The 12142-nt window shown below is 36.4% G+C and overlaps 1 pseudogene; it reads right to left on the bottom strand.

The window, feature by feature from the left end:
- Nucleotides 1-332: 332 nt before the first annotated feature.
- Nucleotides 333-2730, bottom strand: LOC124986250 (transcription initiation factor TFIID subunit 11-like; annotated as a pseudogene).
- Nucleotides 2731-12142: the final 9412 nt, after the last annotated feature.

Here is a 12142-nt window from a genome sequence, read left to right as displayed (position 1 = left end):
ACCATCAAAGTTTTCTTGGAAAGATTTTCTTTCTCTGAAAGCAGCTCCCCTTTCCAGAAGATGCTGAAGGCCTACACATCTTTCTTCCAACTAGCCAAGAGACAGTTAAATACCTCAAAATGCTGTAAGAGGTCCCAAAATTTAGTCAAGGGAAGTATGAAGCAGGCTGAATGCCTTCTAGGTGTAACAATAACAAGATGGGAGAAAGACTTAAAAACCATCGCGGAATCCTTGGAGGACTGAGATACCAAAGCACCAGGGCCGAAACTCTCACATAATAGGAAGTCTGGAACCAGTATTCCTGTCAGTAATAGGCTTTTCCCGGATTTGGTCTAGAAGAAGATAATTTTTTTGTGCTTTGAGTTGACTATTTGCCCCTTTGACTTCAACCTCCAAACAACCTCCCTCATGTGTTTGGGTTGTAGTGGTGACATTTCTCCCCATGTCTCACACACATCCAGGGGTTTCTTCAACCACCTCCCAGATGAAAACCTTGGAAATACTAGACATAGCAATAACAACATTCTGGGACACAGAGGTGCCAGTGATGGACTGTATCAGCCTTATAATGGCTGCCTTAGGGAAAGCTGGTGGGTGGTACATTTCATAGCAGTTCCACTGCTCCTCAGAAAAAGAAGAAACCAGAATTTGCTTCTTTTGAGTTTCATCTTCATCCACTTTCTGCTTATTTATCTGGTCTTTGGTATCTATTTTCAGTTTTTTGACTGCAGGAGTAAGTAATGATGAGCCTTCCCTTTCAATTGCTGTTTTTTTTTTTTTTTTTTTTTATAAAATTGTAAACAAATGGGATACATGTTGTTTCTCTGTCTGTACATGGCGTAAAGGCATACCATTTGTGTAATCATAAATCTACATAGGGTAATGTTGTTTGATTCATTCTGCCATTTTTTCCCTTCCCCCCCACCCCTCCCACCCTTCCCCTCCATCTATACAGTCCTTCCTTCCTCCATTCCTGCCCCCCTCCCTAAACCCAACTCCAACCCCAACACTAACCCTTCCCACCCCCCATTATGTGTCATCATCCACTTATTAGCGATATCATTCTTCCTTTGGTTTTTTGAGATTGGCTTATCTCACTTAGCATGATATTCTCCAATTTCATCCATTTGCCTGCAAATGCCATAATTTTATCATTCTTTATGGCTGAGTAATATTCCATTGTATATATATACCACATTTTCTTTATCCATTCATCAATTGAAGGACATCTAGGTTGGTTCCACAATCTGGCTATTGTGAACTGAGCAGCTATGAACATTGATGTGGCTGTATCTCTGTAATATGCTGATTTTAAGTCCTTTGGGTATAGGCCAAGGAGTGGGATAGCTGGGTCAAATGGTGTTTCCATTCCGAGTTTTCTAAGGAATCTCCACACTGCTTTCCAGAGTGGCTGCACTAATTTGCAGCCCCACCAGCAATGTAAGAGTGTACCTTTCTCCCCACATCCTTGCCAACACCTGTTGTTGGTTGTATTCTTGATAATCACCATTCTAATTGGGGTGAGATGGAATCTTAGGGTGGTATAAGATCAATGCACATAAATCGAAGGCATTTTTATATATAAGTGATGAATCTTCAGAAAGAAAAATTAGGAAAACTACCCCATTCACAATAGCTTTGAAAAAAATAAAGTATTTGGGAATCAATCTCACAAAAGAGGTGAAAGACCTCTACAATGAGAACTACAGAACACTAAAGAAAGAAATTCAAGAAAACCTTAGAAGATGGAAAGATCTCCCATGTTCTTGGATAGGAAGAATTAATATTGTCAAAATGGCCATACTACCAAAAGTGCTATACAGATTCAATGCAATTCCAATTAAAATCCCAATGATGTACCTTACAGAAATAGAGCAAGCAATTATGAAATTCATCTGGAAGAATAAAAAACCCAGAATAGCTAAAGCAATCCTTGGCAGAAAGAGTGAAGCAGGGGGTATCGCAATACCAGATCTTCAACTCTACTACAAAGCAATAGTAACAAAAACGGCATGGTATTGGTACCAAAATAGAAAGGTGGATCAATGGTACAGAATAGAGGACACGGACACAAACCCAAATAAATACAATTTTCTCATACTAGACAAAGGGGCCAAAAATATGCAATGGAGAAAAGATAGCCTCTTCAACAAATGGTGCTGGGAGAATTGGAAATCCATATGCAACAGAATGAAACTAACCCATATCTCTCACCATGCACGAAACTAAACTCAAAATGGATTAAGGATCTCGGAATCAGACCAGAGACCTTGCATCTTATAGAAGAAAAAGTAGGTCCAGAGCTTCAACATGTCGGCTTAGGACCAGACTTCCTCAACAGGACTCCCATAGCACAAGAAATAAAAGCAAGAATTAATAACTGGGATAGATTCAAACTAAAAAGCTTTCTCTCAGCAAAGGAAACTATCAGCAATGCAAAGAAAGAGCCTACAGAGTGGGAGAAAATCTTTGCCAATCATACTTCAGATAGAGCACTAATCTCCAGAATCTATAAAGAACTCAATTGCTGTTAAATCTGAAATTTCCTGACTCTTTTGGCTCACCTTCTTCGGCTGTGACATCTTTTAAGTACACATCTCCATGTTGGACCAGTTCCTCTGGGATTCCATCAGTGTCAGTAGTCCCCGGGTCAACCGGAGGAGGGGTCATCTCATCTGACTCCCATGTCTCTCCACCTTTGTCCGTGGGGGACTTTTGGGCATTGTCCATTGCTGCCAGGTTTGGAGCCGAGAGATGGCAGGAATGTCAGGTGCCTGCCAACTTCTTGATATGGCTTCCTATGGACTTTTTCTTGGTGCATGAATTTGGAGGAAGAAGTTGGGGGAAAAGAGCAAACTTTCTGATATCTCTTTTAGTAAGGACAACAGTTCTGTCAGATCATGGTTCCATACTTATGACCTCATTTAATCTTAATTACCTTCCGTGGAGCCCCCATCTCCATACATAGCCATTCTGGGAATTAAACCATCGATGTATGAATTTTGGAAGGACATACCATCCCTTCCTCAGAGATTTCATTTATATTGACAACAAGTGTGTATACACAAACTCCTAGCTAGGTCTTATTTAAGCCTGTTCACCATTTCATGATGTTATCTTTATATAGACAAATATCCTGATTTGCACTTTAGTATATACTCCCTTCCCCTTTTCCATACAGGGCCCATAAGTAGTTGTTCCAAGTACATTTACTGGCTTATTGATTAAATCTACATTCACATTTCCACTCACAAACTTTCACCCAACATAAAATTCTTCATCTCCAGCTGCTAAGTATATTTACATTGGGATTATCTATTTTAGGCTCAAATTTAATGTGTTCCAAACTCATCATTTGCTCAACCAGCAAGCTTCCTCTCTCATTTTTCCTCTTTGTCACTGTAATAATATATTCTCCTGACTATTTGGGCCTAAAACTTTGGCATAATCTAAGACTCAGTCACTACTTTTTCATTTCCTCCAATTAATAATCAAACTAGTGGTTACTTTCACTAAAATCTACCATGAAGTGTGTCCCTAAAAATTCTCTATCATTTAAAAAATTACCTTTTTTATTTTAGAAGAACTTTAGGTTTACATAAAATTGCAAAGATTGTTCAGAGTATTCCTTTATGCCCTTCATCCAGGTCCCCATCATTAACACTTAACATTATTATGGCACATCTAGTAAACTAATGACACAATATTGAGGCATTATTTTTAACTAAAGTGTGTACTGTGTTTAGACTTCCTTATTTTTACCTAAGGTTTTTTCTGTTTCAAAATCCTACCCAGGATGCCACATTATATTTGATAGTTTTATGTTGCCTCAGCTCCATTTTGAATGTTGGACTTTCTTGTATCAGAAGCAGGGCTCAGTCACCCTTGACACAGTGTCTGGTTTCACACCTCCTCTCAGTTCCTCAATGTGGTTGAACTAGATATCTGCCTTATACAACTTCCTCCTAGTGATGGTCTATGGGACAGCTAGATAAGCCTACTTGACTGGCCTTGCTAACCTTCAACCTGCAAGGACTCTGCAGCTACCCCACAGTTAGTACTTTGTCACGCTGTAACATCCTGAAACTCCTGACTGATGGTTTTAATCTGCCAACTAAAACTCCCCAGAGGAAACCTGTTTGGCTAACATCTTGGATCAATAAAGGCAGTGGCCTACAAATCCCTCTCTTTCTCTCCACCTGGCTCCTCATTCCTTTCTCAAGTGACCTGGGAGAGAGTCCTCAGGACAGAGGACTGCATACCTGTCTTAGCCTGTTTTGTGCTGTTATAATAGAATACTGCAGACTGTGTATTTATAAACAATAGAAGTTAATTTGGTTTACAGTTCTTGGCAAGTTTAAGACTGAGGGACCATATCTGATGAAGACCTTCTTGCTGCATTATAACACTTAAGGCATGACATGGTGAAAAAAATATGAGGAAGGAAGGGGAGAGAGAGAGAGAGAGAGAGAGAGAGAGAGAGAGAGAGAGAGAGAGAGAGAGAGAGAGAGAGAGAGAGAAAGAGGTCCAAGACTTTTTTTTTTTTGGTACCGGAGATTGAACTTAGGGGTACTTGACCACTGAGCCACATCCCCAGCCCTATTTTGCATTTTATTTAGAGACAGGGTCTCACTGAGTTGCTTAGCACCTTGCTTTTGCTGAGGCTGACTTTGAACTTGAAACCTCCTGCCTCAGCCTCCTGAACCTCTGGGGTTACAGGTGTGCACCACCACACCTGTCCCAAGTGTCTTTTTATTAGGAGCCCACTCCTGAGATAATTAACCTTCTTCCTCAATAACTGCATTAGTCCTCACTTCCTAAATGTCCCCCATCAACACTGTTGCATTAAAGATTAAATTTCTAACATATTAATTTTGGAGGACACATTCAAACCGTAGCACCTCCTAACTCATTGACTCTTCTTGCCCAGAATCTGTATGTAAACATCATTGAACTTATTCCCTGTTGTGGTAGTGTATTGCATTTGTGCCTTCCATCTGAAGAACCAGGGGCTACCACAAGTTGGATTTTCCCCAGGATGCTGAGGAGAAATCAAGTTTGGGCTCCCAGTGCCTGAGCAGGTATAAATTGAACATGAAATCAGCCAAGAACCATAAGTGCATATGACACAATGAACACATTTCCTGTGTAAGGGATGCCTTGGTCAGAGGTCAGACAGTTAGTTGGGCTGTCCACCAGGTAAAAGATGTGTCCCATGAAAGATGAATTATAAACACTCATGTCCATCTCCTCATCTTTCTTATTAGGGTGGGGTTGCAAGCTGTTCTGGTACTGGAACCTCAACTTAGCTGGGGGTCTCTCAAAACACTTGTCTTCTTAGACTTCTTTTGGTTATGATAGCTTCTCAGACTTTCCATATTATAGATGGCTCTCACAGTTTTGAAAAGTACCTAGTCATGTACTTTGTAGAATGCTCTTTGATTGCAGCTTGAATAAAGTTTTTCTTATCATTAGACTAAAATTAGGAGTAAGACTATGGAGGTAAAGTACCAATTTCATCACATCAAGTAAAGAGAACATGCTGTCAACATGATGTCATGTTGATGTTAACCTTGATTACCCAGCAGAGGTAGTATTTGTCAAGTTTCTCCACTGTAGAAATCATTCACTTTCCCCTGTTTCATATTGCATTATTGGGAAGGAATTCACTGCATGCAGTCTGCATCTAAGGAGTGAGGAGTTACATTGCCCTCCTTAAGGACATAGGATCTTCATAAATTACTTGAAATTCTACATAATATTTCAGCTTTTCTCCATCTATTTATTCAACCATCTATTATATCAGTTTGAACTTGTGGATATTTATTTTATGCTTTGGATTATAACATAATACTGTGCTATTTAGTTTATTGTTCAAAAGGTTCCAGCTTTATCAATTGGGAGCTCTTTCATTCAGCTCTTGTGTTCCTTTGAGTACTTCATTGTTAGGGTTTTTCTTGTTGTTTTAAAGCATTTCTTTATATTCTAGCTCTATAAAATGCTCTTGGGTCATCTTGTGTATTTACAATCTGTATTAATTTTCTGTTGTCACTATAACAATTTACCACAACATTGGTGGCTTAAAACAACACAGCTTTTAAAACTTTTATCATCTTTGAAGTTGGAATTTCAAAATTCTGTCTAATTGGGCTAAAATTTGAAGCATATGAAGGGCTGCATTCCTTCTGGAAGTTCCAGAGGAGAACTTGTTTTTTATCTTCTCTTATTTTTTAGGGGCTTCTAACATTCCTGGCTCATAACCCCTTTCTTTCATTTTCAAAGTCAACAATGCTGCATTAGTTCCTTCCCATGCTAATATCTCTCTGGTTCTCTTTTTACATTTCTCTCTTCTACATTTAAGTACTCATACAAGATTATGTTGGACTCATCTGGAAAGCCATAGCAATCTGCCTTGATTAGGGTCAGTCAATTAGCAACCTTAAATTCTTCTGCTACTTGAATTTCCCTTTGCCATTTTACATAATACATTCAGAGACTCTAGGAATTAGAATGTGAACATCTTTGGGGACCCTTATTCTGCCTTTCATTCTGCCAGTCATAGAATCAAACATTTCTCCAAACATTCTGCTGGGATGCAATGCCACTGTGAGGTAGTTCCATTTAGGCCCTCTCAACTGACAAAGCAAGGAAATATATGTATGTGTTCATCTATATATTTAAATAGATCTACAAATGTTTCTATTGTTATCTATATAAAGTTAAAGAGAAATTCATATTGATTTATTCACCTGTAGTCTAGTACCTACCTACTTTTTTTTTTTTAACCTAGCCTTAGACACTGCAAGCATAAATTACTCTAAAACCTCTTTACTGAGTGGTCATTTTGGCACAAGGCCTAATTTATTGTACATACTGCCAACCAATCAATTTTCCTTAATGACCACTTTTATCGGGTAACTTTGCTTAGAAAGAAACCAATATTATTCCATTCATTAACAATGTGTGCACAATGTAAGCCAAAATTTTTGGTTTATAAAGCATTCTAGAATTAGTGTCCACACTAACTAGCCAACTTTATTTCCCCAAATTCCCTAGTATAGTCACTGTCTTCTCAAAACCACACAGCACATATTAATTAATGTCATAGTCCTTTACAAAGGATCAATTCAGTTCTTAACATTGTAGTTTTGCTTTTATAAATATTCTCTTCTCCAATAGTTCACATGTATCCAATCCCATCAGAGAAAATTTGTTTATTACAATCATTATTGATCTACTCCAGCTAATATTAATTTTTCTTTCCTTTAAATTCTGTAACACTTGAACAGAGAATTTATGATATCTTATTCTTAAAATATTTAATAATCCCACTAAGTAGTGCTCAGTACATATTACTGAACAAATTTATAAATTTTTATTTATTTTGCATGTTTGTAGTGCTGGGGACAAGTTTATGGATTTATTATTTTCTTAATTTTTTTAAGTTTGTAAGTCTTTCAAACAGAAGTCTGATTACTTTTTTCCCTCTGTTTTGCTTTGTGGTAAAGATAGGAAATTTACCTTTCTTTAAAAATACCTTCAATTTTTAAAACAGGAACTCAAGATTAGTGGCTGGGAGGAATCACCTGGAAGACTTATGATAAGACAAATTCTGAGATCTCATATCTAGAAATTTTGCTTTGGCATGAAGTTTAGTTTCCTATTGCTCTTGTAATAAATTACTACTAACTTAGTGGCTTAAACAACAAAAATTTATTATCTTACCGTTTCTGCCTGAACAGAACAGATAGAAATCCAAACAGTTTTCATGTGGTTAAAATCAGTTCTATTCTGGAGGAGAATCTGGTTTCTTCTCTTTTCCAGAATCTCAAGGGCACACATATTCTTGCCTTGTGGCCCCGCCACTCTGTCTTCAAAACTGGACACACTGCATTTCTGTGTTTGTCTTCCATAGTCACATTTTCCTCTGATTGATTCTCCTTTTGTGTTTCTTATTCCATCCACTTTTATAAACCCTGTGTTACCTGAATAATCTCCATATTTTAGGTTCAGTTGTCTAGTAACATTTATTTGATCTGCAACTTTAATTCTCATTTGTCAGGCAACATAACAGTTAATGGATTTGTGGATTAAGATGTGGACATGTTTAAGGGGTCGTTATTCCATCTACCACAGGAGTGAGGTGGTGTAGCCCAGAAAATGACTTCTTTAACAACCATTCCTGCTAATTCTAATAAAAGGTAATCAGGACAGTACACTTTGAGAAATACTCCTCTAGACAGTTATGCATAGCAGCTATATTTATTCAACTTTGGGACTAAAACAAACACTGAAGAGTTAGTTTAAACAGCAGATTTGATGCAAAGAAAAAATTAAAATCAGATTTTGGTAAGCACAGTTATCTAGAAAGAACCATTTATACAGGAAGAGGAGTCCTTGGCAGAGTTCTTAATTTTTATAGGGGCTCTATTTTAAGGTGTTATAGGATGGCAATTTTACCACCAATTTTAAGAAACATTTGGTAGAGTGAATATGAAATATCAGGAAATAACATGAATATAATTTAATATATGAAATTAAACCTTTACTAGTTTTAAGGCTATACTTGGATAAATGTTCTTTACTCTTTGGAGATAAAGACATTCATTTATTTCTTTAACATTCATATGGCATCCCAAAATGCTATTTTCTATCTCTCAAAACTAACAACTACCAGGAATCATGTTTAATCCTTTAATATGTATTATTGAAAAGATTGCTGAGATTTATACCATTTATAAGGATAAATTCAGCTATTTCATTGTATAGTGTATTCTTGTTTAATGGTATTTTGAAATATTATCTACTTCTGCATAGCCTTGGTGTTGGTTTATCACACACAAGTTATATGCTATAAATATATATTCTATGAAGCTCAAGAAAAATTAATTTTTAAAATTATCTTTGTAAAAAGTAAGTAGTCATAAGATTCAGTATCGGATGAATGTTAGTATTTAGAATAATATTTTTGAAAAATGTTTTTTTTTAGTTCTGCCTATTCTTTTAAATACAAAATATTGAAATCTGCTTGTATGCTTAATTTTTCTAAAGTATTCTTTAGAGCAGAAGCATGAAAAAAACTATTTACACTATTATTGTGGGAGAAAATAAAAAAGAAAATACTTTGGGGAATCATGAAATTTTAATACTGAACAAATTAATTAAACTAATATTTAATTGGTCCAGCTAACTTGAAATGTTAATTTAATTCTTCCAACAATCCATGAGTAAAATATAATTAGCCCTCATTTCTTAAAGAGAAAACATAGTATGTTGAGTGATTTCTCTTACAGCTATTAAGTAGTTGAGCTAATTAAATATCCAAATTTGAATTTTTGACTCCAAGGTAAATGTTCTTCATAGCATAATGAGGCTTGAATATGCTTTATTTACTATGCTACTTGCTTTTGCAGGGAGACAAAGATTTTACTTTTTTATAACTCACTAATCCACAAGGATAGAAGGCAGGCATCAGTTGGGAAAGAGTTAGTTGGTGTTTGCCCTATAGTTGGGAGGTGGTTTCTTCTGGGACTGGCTCCATAAGTTGAACTGAAGAGCTGGTTTGAAGAATTTAGTCAAGAGTTTTTACTAGAGTGTGTCTTAGTCCATTTTGTGCCACTGTAACCATACCTCAAGACCGAGCTATTTATAAAGAACAAAATTTATTTCTCACAATTCTGGAGGGTGGAATGTCTGAGATCAAGGCACTGGCATCTGGTGAGGACCACCTTGCTGTGTTCTCACATGGCAGAAGGTAGGAGGGCAAAAGAGTAATGAACTCTCTCCAGTAAGTTTACTTATACTTTAATCCATTTTAAGAACATAGCACTCATAACCTGAACATCACCCAAAAGTTCTACCTTCTAATCTTGGTAGACTGGAGGCTGAATTCCCAACATATTAATTTTGGGAGATACATTCAGACCATAGAAGGTCTCTAGTGCATAATGTTAAATAATTCAGTATCTTGCAAGTCACTAAAATAAAATATCCTATATTTGGAACAATTATTTTTCCATAAGAGATATTTTTGTGTATTCAGGTTTTTCAATTGTTCAGATGTATTTTTACTGTATTTCATCATCTAACAGCTGGTATTACTCCTGGCTATGGCAGAGGGAGACCAATAGAGTCCAAATTCCAAGAGCACACAGTGTGGACATTTTTCTGAATCAGACGATGACTTTGTCAGTAGCCATGATCCTACTATAACTATGACCCTGGACCAGGGCTCCCCATGTTAGATACTTTGAGAGACACCAATCATTTAAGGTATAATCCCATTTCTTTACTAAAAATACAGACAATCACAAACAAACCAGTTTTGATTCCTAAAAAGCTATAAATCCTAAATCTTTCTCAGGTTGTAATTATGGAACTTTTAAGTCAGCACTAAGTCATTCAGATCAAATAATCTGAGTTTTTGGACCTGAAATTCAATCAGTAGTATCCTAAAGAATTAAAAAAAACATTTTAATTGAAATTTAAAATATAAACACTAATAAAGTATATGACTCACTTTATCAATCCCAAATGATACTACTGAGCAGTGTTTTCCAGAAATATGAGATGTACACCACCAGTAATACCCAAGATGACATTAGGAAACACAGAACATGATCCTGAGAGGTCCATGGATATAGTATTAATTCCTATTGAATCACTTAAAAGTAAATTTATTTCTTCTGCAAACAGCTTTCAATCCTTTTGATTATATCAGGGAGACAGTCTTGGTGTGTATTAACCTCTCTGTACATTCCTCTAATTAATTTTAACCAGGTGGAACAGACTTCTGATAATTTTCATCGAAGATACTGCCTAAAATATACTACAGATTGATTATCTTTTAGCCAAAATACTTGGGACTAGAGGGTTTGGATTTCAAGAAGGGAGGGGGGAAAAGAAAGAGAAAGAGAGAGAGAGGGAGAATACACATGTGTGTTTGCACACATTAGAGTAGGAGGATCTGCCCTGCATGAAAAAGATGTATAACACATGACAGGGACTGGGATGACCTTTCTCCTTTAGGGATGCTGAAGAAACTGTCTTGGGTACTTGCGTTTTGACTCGGACTCAGCACATGAGATCAGAAATGAAATTTTCACTTGTGGTATCATGTCAGAGCTCAAAAAGTTTGGCATTTTGGAGCACTTAAGATTTCAGATTATTGGATTAGGGTACTGAACCTATTTTGTTGTTTTACTCGATTATATTTATAATTACTGCTACTTTCTATTTATAGCACGTAATTTTTGTTTTGTATTTGTGGTGTTAAAAGTTAAAAGTTTTTTCTTTATGTAAATGTTAAGTAAAAAAAGTCCATTTCATAAAAGTACTTATTATGCTAAAACAAGGCAAAAAGTGAAGAGGAAATGGCAATAACTGAAGATTGGCAAACACTGGCTTAGAATAACAAGAAGAAAGCTGACACAGTTGTCTGGAGGAGACTCTGCAGCTAACTTGTTAGGTAACTTTGGGCACATTGCTTAACATTTCTGGGTCTCAACTTCCATACCCGTTATTTGAATACTTTGAGCTAAATACTCTCTAAGGTCTTTTTTAGCAATAAAACCTGGAATATAATCATAATATTGGTAAAGCTAAGGGTGAGATTAAGATAAATTTTGTTGACCGGAAATATATTTTAAGGCAATTAGATTTTCTGCCCTTAATTTTGGGGTGAGTCTCTCCAGGGCATAACAATCCAGTTAGGTAAGTTTACAATTGGTGTCTTCCTTTCTTTTTACTTGTTCTCTTCTCTTAATAGTAACCAATTTCTACTTGATTCTCTAGGCTACCAGAGAACTCTGAGGACACAACAGCCAGTCCAATCTGACTTTCTAGCATGGGTCCAACTTTCTCACTTTCCTTTCTAATCAAAATTTACCTGTTCATTATCCCCATTCAGGTCTCTTTTCAGTTAGTTACTACTATGGAATGCAAACTGGTGTACATATCATCAATGAAAGGTCATGCCATATGACAGTCTGATGAGGTGTCCCTCACTGGAATATTAAGTATATTTATACTGTGTGAACCAAGGGATGCTGCTATAATAACAGAGTATCAGACCACTGGAGGAATTCTGAGGGGCTTTTCTAATACTGTTTAAATAACACCATTTAGACAATCATTCATTTCA

Source organism: Sciurus carolinensis, chromosome 6 (assembly GCF_902686445.1).
Source record: "Sciurus carolinensis chromosome 6, mSciCar1.2, whole genome shotgun sequence".
NCBI classification, from domain to species: Eukaryota; Metazoa; Chordata; class Mammalia; order Rodentia; family Sciuridae; genus Sciurus; species Sciurus carolinensis.
Note: the sequence above shows the minus strand (reverse complement) of the source record. Positions and strands in the feature narration are given on the sequence as shown.